Raw genomic sequence first — 16,513 nt, forward strand, 5'->3', positions numbered from 1 at the left:
GTCGTGTAGATGATGGCCTAACAGGAGGCTTTAAAATTATCTTTCTAGTGTCCTTCGTTTGGGAGAAAAATGCAAAGGTACAAGACAGCTTTTCCTTGCCAATATCTCTCTTTTGCAAAGAGCTACGCATTGGAAAATTCAGGGCTATGTCGTGTAGATGATGGCCTAACAGGAGGCTTTAACATTTTCTTTCTAGTGTCCTTCGTTTGGGAGAAAAATGCAATGGTACAAGACAGCTTTTCCTTGCCAATATCTCTCTTTTGCAAAGAGCTGCGCATTGGAAAATTCAGGGCTATGTCGTGTAGATGATGGAATAACAGGAGGCTTTAAAATTTTCTTTCTAGTGTCCTTCGTATGGGAGAAAAATGCAAAGGTACAAGACAGCTTTTCCTTGCCAATATCTCTCTTTTGCAAAGAGCTGCGCATTGGAAAATTCAGGGCTATGCCGTGTAGATGATGGCCTAACAGGAGGCTTTAAAATTTTCTTTCTAGTGTCCTTCGTTTGGGAGAAAAATGCAAAGGTACAAGACAGCTTTTCCTTGCCAATATCTCTCTTTTGCAAAGAGCTGCGCATTGGAAAATTCAGGGCTATGTCGTGTAGATGATGGCCTAACAGGAGGCTTTAAAATTATCTTTCTCTATCGTCCTAAGTGGATGCTGGGGTTCCTGAAAGGACCATGGGGAATAGCGGCTCCGCAGGAGACAGGGCACAAAAGTAAAGCTTTTACAGGTCAGGTGGTGTGTACTGGCTCCTCCCCCTATGACCCTCCTCCAGACTCCAGTTAGATTTTTGTGCCCGGCCGAGAAGGGTGCAATTCTAGGTGGCTCTCATAAAGAGCTGCTTAGAGAGTTTAGCTTAGGTTTTTTATTTTACAGTGATTCCTGCTGGCAACAGGATCACTGCAACGAGGGACAGAGGGGAGAAGAAGTGAACTCACCTGCGTGCAGGATGGATTGGCTTCTTGGCTACTGGACATGAAGCTCCAGAGGGACGATCACAGGTACAGCCTGGATGGTCACCGGAGCCACGCCGCCGGCCCCCTCACAGATGCTGAAGCAAGAAGAGGTCCAGAATCGGCGGCTGAAGACTCCTGCAGTCTTCTTAAGGTAGCGCACAGCACTGCAGCTGTGCGCCATTTTCCTCTCAGCACACTTCACACGGCAGTCACTGAGGGTGCAGGGCGCTGGGGGGGGGGGCGCCCTGGGAGGCAAATGAAAACCTTTAAAAAGGCTAAAAATACCTCACATATAGCCCCAGAGGCTATATGGAGATATTTACCCCTGCCTAAATGTACTAAATAGCGGGAGACGAGCCCGCCGAAAAAGGGGCGGGGCCTATCTCCTCAGCACACGGCGCCATTTTCTGTCACAGCTCCGCTGGTCAGGAAGGCTCCCAGGTCTCTCCCCTGCACTGCACTACAGAAACAGGGTATAACAGAGAGGGGGGGCAAAATAAATGGCAATATATTAATATAAAAGCAGCTATAAGGGAGCACTTAATCATAAGGCTATCCCTGTCATATATAGCGCTTTTTGGTGTGTGCTGGCAGACTCTCCCTCTGTCTCCCCAAAGGGCTAGTGGGTCCTGTCTTCGTATAGAGCATTCCCTGTGTGTCTGCTGTGTGTCGGTACGTGTGTGTCGACATGTATGAGGACGTTATTGGTGTGGAGGCGGAGCAATTGCCAAATATGAGGATGTCACCTCCTAGGGGGTCGACACCAGAATGGATGCCTTTATTTGTGGAATTACGGGATAGCGTCAACTCGCTTAAGCAGTCGTTTGCCGACATGAGGCGGCCGGACACTCAATTAGTGCCTGTCCAGGCGCCTCAAACACCGTCAGGGGCTGTAAAACGCCCCTTGCCTCAGTCGGTCGACACAGACCCAGACACAGGCACTGATTCCGGTGGTGAAGGTGACGAATCAACCGTATTTTCCAGTAGGGCCACACGTTATATGATTTTGGCAATAAAGGAGATGTTACATTTAGCTGATACTACAGGTACCACTAAACAGGGTATTATGTGGGGTGTGAAAAAACTACCAGTAGTTTTTACCGAATCAGAAGAATTAAATGACGTGTGTGATGAAGCGTGGGGTGCCCCGATAAAAAACTGCTAATTTCAAAGAAGTTATTGGCTTTATACCCTTTCCCGCCAGAGGTTAGGGAGCGCTGGGAAACACCTCCTAGGGTGGACAAAGCGCTAACACGCTTATCAAAACAAGTGGCGTTACCCTCTCCTGAGACGGCCGCACTTAAAGATCCATCAGATAGGAGGATGGAAAATATCCAAAAAGGTATATACACACATGCAGGTGTTATACTACGACCAGCTATTGCGACTGCCTGGATGTGCAGTGCTGGGGTAGTTTGGTCAGAGTCCCTGATCGAAAATATTGATACCCTGGACAGGGACAATATTTTACTGTCGTTAGAACAAATAAAGGATGCATTTCTTTATATGCGTGATGCACAGAGAGATATCTGCACACTGGCATCACGGGTAAGTGTGCTATGTCCATTTCGGCCAGAAGAGCTTTATGGACACGACAGTGGACAGGCGATGCGTAGAGGAGTTATTTGGGGTCGGTCTATCGGATTTGGTGGCCACGGCTACGGCCGGGATATCCACCTTTCTACCTCAAGTCACTCCCCAACAGAAAAAGGCACCGACCTTTCAACCGCAGCCCTTTCGTTCCTTTAAAAATAAGAGAGCAAAGGGCTATTCATATCTGCCACGAGGCAGAGGACGAGGGAAGAGACAGCAACAGGCAGCTCCTTCCCAGGAACAGAAGCCCTCCCCGGCTTCTACAAAAGCCTCAGCATGACGCTGGGGCTTCGCAAGCGGACTCGGGGGCGGTAGGCGGTCGTCTCAAGAATTACAGCGCGCAGTGGGCTCACTCGCAGGTAAATCCCTGGATCCTGCAGATAATATCTCAGGGGTACAGGTTGAAATTAGAGACAGAGCCACCTCGCCGTTTCCTGAAGTCTGCTTTACCAACGTCCCCCTCAGAAAGGGAGACGGTTTTGGAAGCCATTCACAAGCTGTATTCTCAGCAGGTGATAGTCAAGGTACCTCTTCTACAACAAGGGAAGGGGTATTATTCCACTCTTTTTGTGGTACCGAAGCCGGATGGCTCGGTAAGGCCTATTCTAAATCTGAAGTCCTTGAACCTGTACATAAAGAAGTTCAAGTTCAAGATGGAGTCACTCAGAGCAGTGATAGCGAACCTGGAAGAAGGGGACTTTATGGTATCCTTGGACATCAAGGATGCGTATCTCCACGTTCCAATTACCCCTCACACCAGGGGTACCTCAGGTTCGTTGTACAAAACTGTCACTATCAGTTTCAGACGCTGCCGTTTGGTTTGTCCACGGCACCTCGGGTCTTTACAAAGGTAATGGCCGAGATAATATTTCTTCTTCGAAGAAAAGGCGTATTAATTATCCCATACTTGGACGATCTCCTAATAAGGGCAAGGTCCAGAGAACAGCTAGAGATGGGTTTAGCACTATCTCAAGAGGTGCTAAAGCAGCACGGATGGATTCTGAATATTCCAAAATCCCAATTAATGCCGACAACTCGTCTGCTGTTCCTGGGGATGATTCTGGACACAGTTCAGAAAAAGGTTTTTCTTCCCGAAGAAAAAGCCAAGGAGTTATCTGACCTGGTCAGGAACCTCCTAAAACCAGGAAAGGTGTCTGTACATCAATGCACAAGAGTCCTGGGAAAAAATGGTAGCTTCTTACGAAGCAATCCCTTTCGGCAGATTCCATGCAAAGGGATCTGTTGGACAAATGGTCAGGGTCGCATCTTCAGATGCACCTGCGGATAACCCTGTCGCCGAGGACAAGGGTATCCCTTCTGTGGTGGTTGCAGGAGGCTCATCTATTGGAGGGCCGCAGATTCGGCATGCAGGATTGGATCCTGGTGACCACGGATGCCAGCCTGAGAGGCTGGGGAGCAGTCACACAGGGAAGAAATTTCCAGGGAGTGTGGTCGAGCCTGAAAAAGTCTCTTCACATAAGCATTCTGGAACTAAGAGCAATCTACAATGCTCTAAGCCAGGCGGAACCTCTGCTTCAAGGAAGACCGGTGTTGATCCAGTCGGACAACATCACGGCAGTCGCCCATGTAAACAGACAGGGCGGCACAAGAAGCAGGAGGGCAATGGCAGAAGCTGCCAGGATCCTTCGCTGGGCGGAGAATCACGTGATAGCACTGTCAGCAGTATTCATCCCGGGCGTGGACAACTGGGAAGCAGACTTCCTCAGCAGACACGACCTTCACCCGGGAGAGTGGGGACTTCATCCAGAAGTTTTCCACATGCTATTAAACCGTTGGGTAAAACCAATGGTGGACATGATGGCGTCTCGCCTCAACAAAACACTGGACAGGTATTGCGCCAGGTCAAGAGATCCGCAGGCAATAGCTGTGGACGCGCTGGTAACACCTTGGGTGTACCAGTCGGTATATGTGTTTCCTCCTCTGCCTCTCATACCAAAGGTATTGAGGATTATACGGCAAAGAGGAGTAAGACTAGTGGCTCCGGATTGGCCAAGAAGGACTTGGTACCCGGAACTTCAAGAGATGGTCACGGACGATCCGTGGCCTCTAGTTCTGAGAAGGGACCTGCTTCAGCAGGGTCCTTGTCTTTTTCAAGACTTACCGCGGCTGCGTTTTGACGGCATGGCGTTTGAATGCCAGATCCTAAAAGGAAAAGGCATTCCAGAAGAAGTCATTCCTACCTTGATAAAGGCAAGGAAGGAAGTCACCGCGAAGCATTATCGCCGTATTTGGCGAAAATATGTTGCGTGGTGCGAGCAGCGGAGTGCTCCGATGGAGGAATTTCAACTGGGTCGTTTTCCTACATTTCCTGCAATCAGGATTGTCTATGGGTCTCAAATTGGGATCTATTAAGGTTCAAATTTCGGCCCTATCAATATTCTTCCAAAAAGAATTGGCCTCAGTCCCTGAGGTCCAGATTTTTATCAAAGGAGTACTGCATATACAGCCTCCTGTGGTGCCTAAGGTGGCACCGTGGGATCTAAATGTAGTTTTAGATTTCCTCAAATCCAATTGGTTTGAACCACTAAAGAATGTGGATTTGAAATATCTCACATGGAAAGTGACTATGTTACTGGCCCTGGCTTCGGCCGGGAGAGTATCTGAACTGGCGGCTTTGTTTTATAAAAGCCCATATTTAATTTTCCATTCGACATAGGGCAGAGCTGCGGACGCGTCCGCATTTTCTCCCTAAGGTGGTATCAGCGTTTCACCTGAACCAGCCTATTGTAGTGCCTGCGGCTACAGACGACTTGAAGGACTCCAAGTTGTTGGACGTTGTCAGAGCCTTAAAAATATACATTTAAAGGACGGCTGGAGTCAGAAAATCTGACTCGCTGTTTATACTGTATGCACCCAACAAGTTGGGTGCACCTGCTTCTAAGCAGTCGATTGCTCGTTGGATTTGTAACAAAATTCAACTTGTACATTCTGTGGCAGGCCTGCCACAGCCTAAATCTGTTAAGGCCCATTCCGCAAGGAAGGTGGGCTCATCTTGGGCGGCTGCCCGAGGGGTCTCGGCATTACAACTCTGCCGAGCAGCTACGTGGTCAGGGGAGAACACGTTTGTAAATTTTTACAAATTTGATACCCTGGCAAAGGAGGACCTGGAGTTCTCTCATTCGGTGCTGCAGAGTCATCCGCACTCTCCCGCCCGTTTGGGAGCTTTGGTATAATCCCCATGGTCCTTTCAGGAACCCCAGCATCCACTTAGGACGATAGAGAAAATAAGAATTTACTTACCGATAATTCTATTTCTCGGAGTCCGTAGTGGATGCTGGGCGCCCATCCCAAGTGCGGATTATCTGCAATACTTGTACATAGTTATTGTTAACTAATTCGGGTTATTGTTTAGGAAGCCATCTTTCAGAGGCTCCTCTGTTATCATACTGTTAACTGGGTTTAGATCACAAGTTGTACGGTGTGATTGGTGTGGCTGGTATGAGTCTTACCCGGGATTCAAAATCCTCCCTTATTGTGTACGCTCGTCCGGGCACAGTACCTAACTGGAGTCTGGAGGAGGGTCATAGGGGGAGGAGCCAGTACACACCACCTGACCTGTAAAAGCTTTACTTTTGTGCCCTGTCTCCTGCGGAGCCGCTATTCCCCATGGTCCTTTCAGGAACCCCAGCATCCACTACGGACTCCGAGAAATAGAATTATCGGTAAGTAAATTCTTATTTTCTAGTGTCCTTCGTTTGGGAGAAAAATGCAAAGGTACAAGACAGCTTTTCCTTGCCAATATCTCTCTTTTGCAAAGAGCTGCGCATTGGAAAATTCAGGGCTATGTCGTGTAGATGATGGCCTAACAGGAGGCTTTAAAATTATCTTTCTAGTGTCCTTCGTTTGGGAGAAAAATGCAAAGGTACAAGACAGCTTTTCCTTGCCAATATCTCTCTTTTGCAAAGAGCTACGCATTGGAAAATTCAGGGCTATGCCGTGTAGATGAAGCACTAACAGGAGGCTTTAAAATTATCTTTCTAGTGTCCTTCGTTTGGGAGAAAAATGCAAAGGTACAAGACAGCTTTTCCTTGCCAATATCTCTCTATTGCAAAGAGCTACGCATTGGAAAATTCAGGGCTATGCCGTGTAGAGGAAGCACTAACAGGAGGCTTTAAAATTATCTTTCTAGTGTCCTTCGTTTGGGAGAAAAATGCAAAGGTACAAGACAGCTTTTCCTTGCCAATATCTCTCTATTGCAAAGAGCTACGCATTGGAAAATTCAGGGCTATGCCGTGTAGATGAAGCACTAACAGGAGGCTTTAAAATTATCTTTCTAGTGTCCTTCGTTTGGGAGAAAAATGCAAAGGTACAAGACAGCTTTTCCTTGCCAATATCTCTCTTTTGCAAAGAGCTGCGCATTGGAAAATTCAGGGCTATGTCGTGTAGATGACGGCCTAACAGGAGGCTTTAAAATTATCTTTCTAGTGCCCTTCGTTTGGGAGAAAAATGCAAAGGTACAAGACAGCTTTTCCTTGCCAATATCTCTCTTTTGCAAAGAGCTACGCATTGGAAAATTCAGGGCTATGTCGTGTAGATGATGGCCTAACAGGAGGCTTTAAAATTATCTTTCTAGTGCCCTTCGTTTGGGAGAAAAATGCAAAGGTAAAGACAGCTTTTCCTTGCCAATATCTCTCTTTTGCAAAGAGCTGCGCATTGGAAAATTCAGGGCTATGCCGTGTAGATGATGGCCTAACAGGAGGCTTTAAAATTTTCTTTCTAGTGTCCTACGTTTGGGAGAAAAATGCAAAGGTACAAGACAGCTTTTCCTTGCCAATATCTCTCTTTTGCAAAGAGCTGCGCATTGGAAAATTCAGGGCTATGTCGTGTAGATGATGGCCTAACAGGAGGCTTTAAAATTATCTTTCTAGTGTCCTTCGTTTGGGAGAAAAATGCAAAGGTACAAGACAGCTTTTCCTTGCCAATATCTCTCTTTTGCAAAGAGCTACGCATTGGAAAATTCAGGGCTATGTCTTGTAGATGATGGCCTAACAGTAGGCTTTCAAATTTTCTTTCTAGTGTCCTTCGTTTGGGAGAAAAATGCAAGGTACAAGACAGCTTTTCCTTGCCAATATCTCTCTTTTGCAAAGAGCTGCGCATTGGAAAATTCAGGGCTATGTCGTGTAGATGATGGCCTAACAGGAGGCTTTAAAATTATCTTTCTAGTGTCCTTCGTTTGGGAGAAAAATGCAAAGGTACAAGACAGCTTTTCCTTGCCAATATCTCTCTTTTGCAAAGAGCTACGCATTGGAAAATTCAGGGCTATGTCTTGTAGATGATGGCCTAACAGTAGGCTTTCAAATTTTCTTTCTAGTGTCCTTCGTTTGGGAGAAAAATGCAAGGTACAAGACAGCTTTTCCTTGCCAATATCTCTCTTTTGCAAAGAGCTACGCATTGGAAAATTCAGGGCTATGTCTAGTAGATGATGGCCTAACAGTAGGCTTTAAAATTTTCTTTCTAGTGTCCTTCGTTTGGGAGAAAAATGCAAAGGTACAAGACAGCTTTTCCTTGCCAATATCTCTCTTTTGCAAAGAGCTACGCATTGGAAAATTCAGGGCTATGTCGTATAGATGATGGCCTAACAGGAGGCTTTAAAATTTTCTTTCTAGTGTCCTTCGTTTGGGAGAAAAATGCAAAGGTACAAGACAGCTTTTCCTTGCCAATATCTCTCTTTTGCAAAGAGCTACGCATTAGAAAATTCAGGGCTATGCCGTGTAGCTGAAGCACTAACAGGAGGCTTTAAAATTTTCATTCTAGTGTCCTTCGTTTGGGAGAAAAATGCAAAGGTACAAGACAGCTTTTCCTTGCCAATATCTCTCTTTTGCAAAGAGCTGCGCATTGGAAAATTCAGGGCTATACCGTGTAGATGAAGCACTAACAGGAGGCTTTAAAATTTTCTTTCTAGTGTCCTTCGTTTGGGAGAAAAATGCAATGGTACAAGACAGCTTTTCCTTGCCAATATCTCTCTTTTGCAAAGAGCTACGCATTGGAAAATTCAGGGCTATGTCGTGTAGATGATGGCCTAACAGGAGGCTTTAACATTTTCTTTCTAGTGTCCTTCGTTTGGGAGAAAAATGCAAAGGTACAAGACAGCTTTTCCTTGCCAATATCCCTCTTTTGCAAAGAGCTGCGCATTGGAAAATTCAGGGCTATGTCGTGTAGATGATGGCCTAACAGGAGGCTTTAAAATTTTCTTTCTAGTGACCTTCGTTTGGGAGAAAAATGCAAAGGTACAAGACAGCTTTTCCTTGCCAATATCTCTCTTTTGCAAAGAGCTGCGCATTGGAAAATTCAGGGCTATGTCGTGTAGATGATGGCCTAACAGGAGGCTTTAAAATTTTCTTTCTAGTGACCTTCGTTTGGGAGAAAAATGCAAAGGTATAAGACAGCTTTTCCTTGCCAATATCTCTCTTTTGCAAAGAGCTGCGCATTGGAAAATTCAGGGCTATGTCGTGTAGATGATGGCCTAACAGGAGGCTTTAAAATTTTCTTTCTAGTGTCCTTCGTTTGGGAGAAAAATGCAATGGTACAAGACAGCTTTTCCTTGACAATATCTCTCTTTTGCAAAGAGCTGCGCATTGGAAAATTCAGGGCTATGTCGTGTAGATGATGGCCTAACAGGAGGCTTTAAAATTTTCTTTCTAGTGTCCTTCGTTTGGGAGAAAAATGCAAAGGTACAAGACAGCTTTTCCTTGCCAATATCTCTCTTTTGCAAAGAGCTGCGCATTGGAAAATTCAGGGCTATGTCGTGTAGATGATGGCCTAACAGGAGGCTTTAAAATTTTAATTCTAGTGTCCTTCGTTTGGGAGAAAAATGCAAAGGTACAAGACAGCTTTTCCTTGCCAATATCTCTCTATTGCAAAGAGCTACGCATTGGAAAATTCAGGGCTATGCCGTTTAGATGAAGCACTAACAGGAGGCTTTAAAATTTTAATTCTAGTGTCCTTCGTTTGGGAGAAAAATGCAAAGGTACAAGACAGCTTTTCCTTGCCAATATCTCTCTTTTGCAAAGAGCTACGCATTGGAAAATTCAGGGCTATGTCGTGTAGATGATGGCCTAACAGGAGGCTTTAAAATTATCTTTCTAGTGTCCTTCGTTTGGGAGAAAAATGCAAAGGTAAAGACAGCTTTTCCTTGCCAATATCTCTCTTTTGCAAAGAGCTGCGCATTGGAAAATTCAGGGCTATGCCGTGTAGATGATGGCCTAACAGGAGGCTTTCAAATTTTCTTTCTAGTGTCCTTCGTTTGGGAGAAAAATGCAAAGGTACAAGACAGCTTTTCCTTGCCAATATCTCTCTTTTGCAAAGAGCTACGCATTGGAAAATTCAGGGCTATGTCATATAGATGATGGCCTAACAGGAGGCTTTAAAATTTTCTTTCTAGTGTCCTTCGTTTGGGAGAAAAATGCAAAGGTACAAGACAGCTTTTCCTTGCCAATATCTCTCTTTTGCAAAGAGCTACGCATTGGAAAATTCAGGGCTATGCCGTGTAGCTGAAGCACTAACAGGAGGCTTTAAAAAATTCTTTCTAGTGATCTTCGTTTGGGAGAAAAATGCAAAGGTAAAGACAGCTTTTCCTTGCCAATATCTCTCTTTTGCAAAGAGCTGCGCATTGGAAAATTCAGGGCTATGCCGTGTAGATGATGGCCTAACAGGAGGCTTTAAAATTTTCTTTCTAGTGTCCTTCGTTTGGGAGAAAAATGCAAAGGTACAAGACAGCTTTTCCTTGCCAATATCTCTCTTTTGCAAAGAGCTACGCATTGGAAAATTCAGGGCTATGTCGTATAGATGATGGCCTAACAGGAGGCTTTAAAATTTTCTTTCTAGTGTCCTTCGTTTGGGAGAAAAATGCAAAGGTACAAGACAGCTTTTCCTTGCCAATATCTCTCTTTTGCAAAGAGCTACGCATTAGAAAATTCAGGGCTATGCCGTGTAGCTGAAGCACTAACAGGAGGCTTTAAAATTTTCATTCTAGTGTCCTTCGTTTGGGAGAAAAATGCAAAGGTACAAGACAGCTTTTCCTTGCCAATATCTCTCTTTTGCAAAGAGCTGCGCATTGGAAAATTCAGGGCTATACCGTGTAGATGAAGCACTAACAGGAGGCTTTAACATTTTCTTTCTAGTGTCCTTCGTTTGGGAGAAAAATGCAATGGTACAAGACAGCTTTTCCTTGCCAATATCTCTCTTTTGCAAAGAGCTACGCATTGGAAAATTCAGGGCTATGTCGTGTAGATGATGGCCTAACAGGAGGCTTTAACATTTTCTTTCTAGTGTCCTTCGTTTGGGAGAAAAATGCAAAGGTACAAGACAGCTTTTCCTTGCCAATATCTCTCTTTTGCAAAGAGCTGCGCATTGGAAAATTCAGGGCTATGTCGTGTAGATGATGGCCTAACAGGAGGCTTTAAAATTTTAATTCTAGTGTCCTTCGTTTGGGAGAAAAATGCAAAGGTACAAGACAGCTTTTCCTTGCCAATATCTCTCTATTGCAAAGAGCTACGCATTGGAAAATTCAGGGCTATGCCGTTTAGATGAAGCACTAACAGGAGGCTTTAAAATTTTAATTCTAGTGTCCTTCGTTTGGGAGAAAAATGCAAAGGTACAAGACAGCTTTTCCTTGCCAATATCTCTCTTTTGCAAAGAGCTACGCATTGGAAAATTCAGGGCTATGTCGTGTAGATGATGGCCTAACAGGAGGCTTTAAAATTATCTTTCTAGTGTCCTTCGTTTGGGAGAAAAATGCAAAGGTAAAGACAGCTTTTCCTTGCCAATATCTCTCTTTTGCAAAGAGCTGCGCATTGGAAAATTCAGGGCTATGCCGTGTAGATGATGGCCTAACAGGAGGCTTTCAAATTTTCTTTCTAGTGTCCTTCGTTTGGGAGAAAAATGCAAAGGTACAAGACAGCTTTTCCTTGCCAATATCTCTCTTTTGCAAAGAGCTACGCATTGGAAAATTCAGGGCTATGTCATATAGATGATGGCCTAACAGGAGGCTTTAAAATTTTCTTTCTAGTGTCCTTCGTTTGGGAGAAAAATGCAAAGGTACAAGACAGCTTTTCCTTGCCAATATCTCTCTTTTGCAAAGAGCTACGCATTGGAAAATTCAGGGCTATGCCGTGTAGCTGAAGCACTAACAGGAGGCTTTAAAAAATTCTTTCTAGTGACCTTCGTTTGGGAGAAAAATGCAAAGGTAAAGACAGCTTTTCCTTGCCAATATCTCTCTTTTGCAAAGAGCTGCGCATTGGAAAATTCAGGGCTATGCCGTGTAGATGATGGCCTAACAGGAGGCTTTAAAATTTTCTTTCTAGTGTCCTTCGTTTGGGAGAAAAATGCAAAGGTACAAGACAGCTTTTCCTTGCCAATATCTCTCTTTTGCAAAGAGCTACGCATTGGAAAATTCAGGGCTATGTCGTATAGATGATGGCCTAACAGGAGGCTTTAAAATTTTCTTTCTAGTGTCCTTCGTTTGGGAGAAAAATGCAAAGGTACAAGACAGCTTTTCCTTGCCAATATCTCTCTTTTGCAAAGAGCTACGCATTAGAAAATTCAGGGCTATGCCGTGTAGCTGAAGCACTAACAGGAGGCTTTAAAATTTTCATTCTAGTGTCCTTCGTTTGGGAGAAAAATGCAAAGGTACAAGACAGCTTTTCCTTGCCAATATCTCTCTTTTGCAAAGAGCTGCGCATTGGAAAATTCAGGGCTATACCGTGTAGATGAAGCACTAACAGGAGGCTTTAACATTTTCTTTCTAGTGTCCTTCGTTTGGGAGAAAAATGCAATGGTACAAGACAGCTTTTCCTTGCCAATATCTCTCTTTTGCAAAGAGCTACGCATTGGAAAATTCAGGGCTATGTCGTGTAGATGATGGCCTAACAGGAGGCTTTAACATTTTCTTTCTAGTGTCCTTCGTTTGGGAGAAAAATGCAAAGGTACAAGACAGCTTTTCCTTGCCAATATCTCTCTTTTGCAAAGAGCTGCGCATTGGAAAATTCAGGGCTATGTCGTGTAGATGATGGCCTAACAGGAGGCTTTAAAATTTTCTTTCTAGTGACCTTCGTTTGGGAGAAAAATGCAAAGGTACAAGACAGCTTTTCCTTGCCAATGTCTCTCTTTTGCAAAGAGCTGCGCATTGGAAAATTCAGGGCTATGTCGTGTAGATGATGGCCTAACAGGAGGCTTTAAAATTTTCTTTCTAGTGACCTTCGTTTGGGAGAAAAATGCAAAGGTACAAGACAGCTTTTCCTTGCCAATATCTCTCTTTTGCAAAGAGCTGCGCATTGGAAAATTCAGGGCTATGTCGTGCAGATGATGGCCTAACAGGAGGCTTTAAAATTTTCTTTCTAGTGTCCTTCGTTTGGGAGAAAAATGCAATGGTACAAGACAGCTTTTCCTTGCCAATATCTCTCTTTTGCAAAGAGCTGCGCATTGGAAAATTCAGGGCTATGTCGTGTAGATGATGGCCTAACAGGAGGCTTTAAAATTTTCTTTCTAGTGTCCTTCGTTTGGGAGAAAAATGCAAAGGTACAAGACAGCTTTTCCTTGCCAATATCTCTCTTTTGCAAAGAGCTGCGCATTGGAAAATTCAGGGCTATGTCGTGTAGATGATGGCCTAACAGGAGGCTTTAAAATTTTAATTCTAGTGTCCTTCGTTTGGGAGAAAAATGCAAAGGTACAAGACAGCTTTTCCTTGCCAATATCTCTCTATTGCAAAGAGCTACGCATTGGAAAATTCAGGGCTATGCCGTTTAGATGAAGCACTAATAGGAGGCTTTAAAATTTTAATTCTAGTGTCCTTCGTTTGGGAGAAAAATGCAAAGGTACAAGACAGCTTTTCCTTGCCAATATCTCTCTTTTGCAAAGAGCTGCGCATTGGAAAATTCAGGGCCATGTCGTGTAGATGATGGCCTAACAGGAGGCTTTAAAATTATCTTTCTAGTGTCCTTCGTTTGGGAGAAAAATGCAAAGGTACAAGACAGCTTTTCCTTGCCAATATCTCTCTTTTGCAAAGAGCTGCGCATTGGAAAATTCAGGGCTATGTCGTGTAGATGATGGCCTAACAGGAGGCTTTAAAATTTTAATTCTAGTGTCCTTCGTTTGGGAAAAAAATGCAAAGGTACAAGACAGCTTTACCTTGCCAATATCTCTATTTTGCAAAGAGCTGCGCATTGGAAAATTCAGGGCTATGTCGTGTAGATGATGGCCTAACAGGAGGCTTTAAAATTTTCTTTCTAGTGTCCTTCGTTTGGGAGAAAAATGCAAAGGTACAAGACAGCTTTTCCTTGCCAATATCTCTCTTTTGCAAAGAGCTACGCATTGGAAAATTCAGGGCTATGTCGTGTAGATGATGGCCTAACAGGAGGCTTTAAAAATTTCTTTCTAGTGTCCTTCGTTTGGGAGAAAAATGCAAAGGTACAAGACAGCTTTTCCTTGCCAATATCTCTCTTTTGCAAAGAGCTACGCATTGGAAAATTCAGGGCTATGTCATATAGATGATGGCCTAACAGGAGGCTTTAAAATTTTCTTTCTAGTGTCCTTCGTTTGGGAGAAAAATGCAAAGGTACAAGACAGCTTTTCCTTGCCAATATCTCTCTTTTGCAAAGAGCTACGCATTGGAAAATTCAGGGCTATGCCGTGTAGCTGAAGCACTAACAGGAGGCTTTAAAAAATTCTTTCTAGTGACCTTCGTTTGGGAGAAAAATGCAAAGGTAAAGACAGCTTTTCCTTGCCAATATCTCTCTTTTGCAAAGAGCTGCGCATTGGAAAATTCAGGGCTATGCCGTGTAGATGATGGCCTAACAGGAGGCTTTAAAATTTTCTTTCTAGTGTCCTTCGTTTGGGAGAAAAATGCAAAGGTACAAGACAGCTTTTCCTTGCCAATATCTCTCTTTTGCAAAGAGCTACGCATTGGAAAATTCAGGGCTATGTCGTATAGATGATGGCCTAACAGGAGGCTTTAAAATTTTCTTTCTAGTGTCCTTCGTTTGGGAGAAAAATGCAAAGGTACAAGACAGCTTTTCCTTGCCAATATCTCTCTTTTGCAAAGAGCTACGCATTAGAAAATTCAGGGCTATGCCGTGTAGCTGAAGCACTAACAGGAGGCTTTAAAATTTTCATTCTAGTGTCCTTCGTTTGGGAGAAAAATGCAAAGGTACAAGACAGCTTTTCCTTGCCAATATCTCTCTTTTGCAAAGAGCTGCGCATTGGAAAATTCAGGGCTATACCGTGTAGATGAAGCACTAACAGGAGGCTTTAACATTTTCTTTCTAGTGTCCTTCGTTTGGGAGAAAAATGCAATGGTACAAGACAGCTTTTCCTTGCCAATATCTCTCTTTTGCAAAGAGCTACGCATTGGAAAATTCAGGGCTATGTCGTGTAGATGATGGCCTAACAGGAGGCTTTAACATTTTCTTTCTAGTGTCCTTCGTTTGGGAGAAAAATGCAAAGGTACAAGACAGCTTTTCCTTGCCAATATCTCTCTTTTGCAAAGAGCTGCGCATTGGAAAATTCAGGGCTATGTCGTGTAGATGATGGCCTAACAGGAGGCTTTAAAATTTTAATTCTAGTGTCCTTCGTTTGGGAGAAAAATGCAAAGGTACAAGACAGCTTTTCCTTGCCAATATCTCTCTATTGCAAAGAGCTACGCATTGGAAAATTCAGGGCTATGCCGTTTAGATGAAGCACTAACAGGAGGCTTTAAAATTTTAATTCTAGTGTCCTTCGTTTGGGAGAAAAATGCAAAGGTACAAGACAGCTTTTCCTTGCCAATATCTCTCTTTTGCAAAGAGCTACGCATTGGAAAATTCAGGGCTATGTCGTGTAGATGATGGCCTAACAGGAGGCTTTAAAATTATCTTTCTAGTGTCCTTCGTTTGGGAGAAAAATGCAAAGGTAAAGACAGCTTTTCCTTGCCAATATCTCTCTTTTGCAAAGAGCTGCGCATTGGAAAATTCAGGGCTATGCCGTGTAGATGATGGCCTAACAGGAGGCTTTCAAATTTTCTTTCTAGTGTCCTTCGTTTGGGAGAAAAATGCAAAGGTACAAGACAGCTTTTCCTTGCCAATATCTCTCTTTTGCAAAGAGCTACGCATTGGAAAATTCAGGGCTATGTCATATAGATGATGGCCTAACAGGAGGCTTTAAAATTTTCTTTCTAGTGTCCTTCGTTTGGGAGAAAAATGCAAAGGTACAAGACAGCTTTTCCTTGCCAATATCTCTCTTTTGCAAAGAGCTACGCATTGGAAAATTCAGGGCTATGCCGTGTAGCTGAAGCACTAACAGGAGGCTTTAAAAAATTCTTTCTAGTGACCTTCGTTTGGGAGAAAAATGCAAAGGTAAAGACAGCTTTTCCTTGCCAATATCTCTCTTTTGCAAAGAGCTGCGCATTGGAAAATTCAGGGCTATGCCGTGTAGATGATGGCCTAACAGGAGGCTTTAAAATTTTCTTTCTAGTGTCCTTCGTTTGGGAGAAAAATGCAAAGGTACAAGACAGCTTTTCCTTGCCAATATCTCTCTTTTGCAAAGAGCTACGCATTGGAAAATTCAGGGCTATGTCGTATAGATGATGGCCTAACAGGAGGCTTTAAAATTTTCTTTCTAGTGTCCTTCGTTTGGGAGAAAAATGCAAAGGTACAAGACAGCTTTTCCTTGCCAATATCTCTCTTTTGCAAAGAGCTACGCATTAGAAAATTCAGGGCTATGCCGTGTAGCTGAAGCACTAACAGGAGGCTTTAAAATTTTCATTCTAGTGTCCTTCGTTTGGGAGAAAAATGCAAAGGTACAAGACAGCTTTTCCTTGCCAATATCTCTCTTTTGCAAAGAGCTGCGCATTGGAAAATTCAGGGCTATACCGTGTAGATGAAGCACTAACAGGAGGCTTTAACATTTTCTTTCTAGTGTCCTTCGTTTGGGAGAAAAATGCAATGGTACAAGACAGCTTTTCCTTGCCAATA

This window comes from Pseudophryne corroboree, unplaced genomic scaffold (genome assembly GCF_028390025.1).
Source record: "Pseudophryne corroboree isolate aPseCor3 unplaced genomic scaffold, aPseCor3.hap2 scaffold_883, whole genome shotgun sequence".
Taxonomy (NCBI): domain Eukaryota; kingdom Metazoa; phylum Chordata; class Amphibia; order Anura; family Myobatrachidae; genus Pseudophryne; species Pseudophryne corroboree.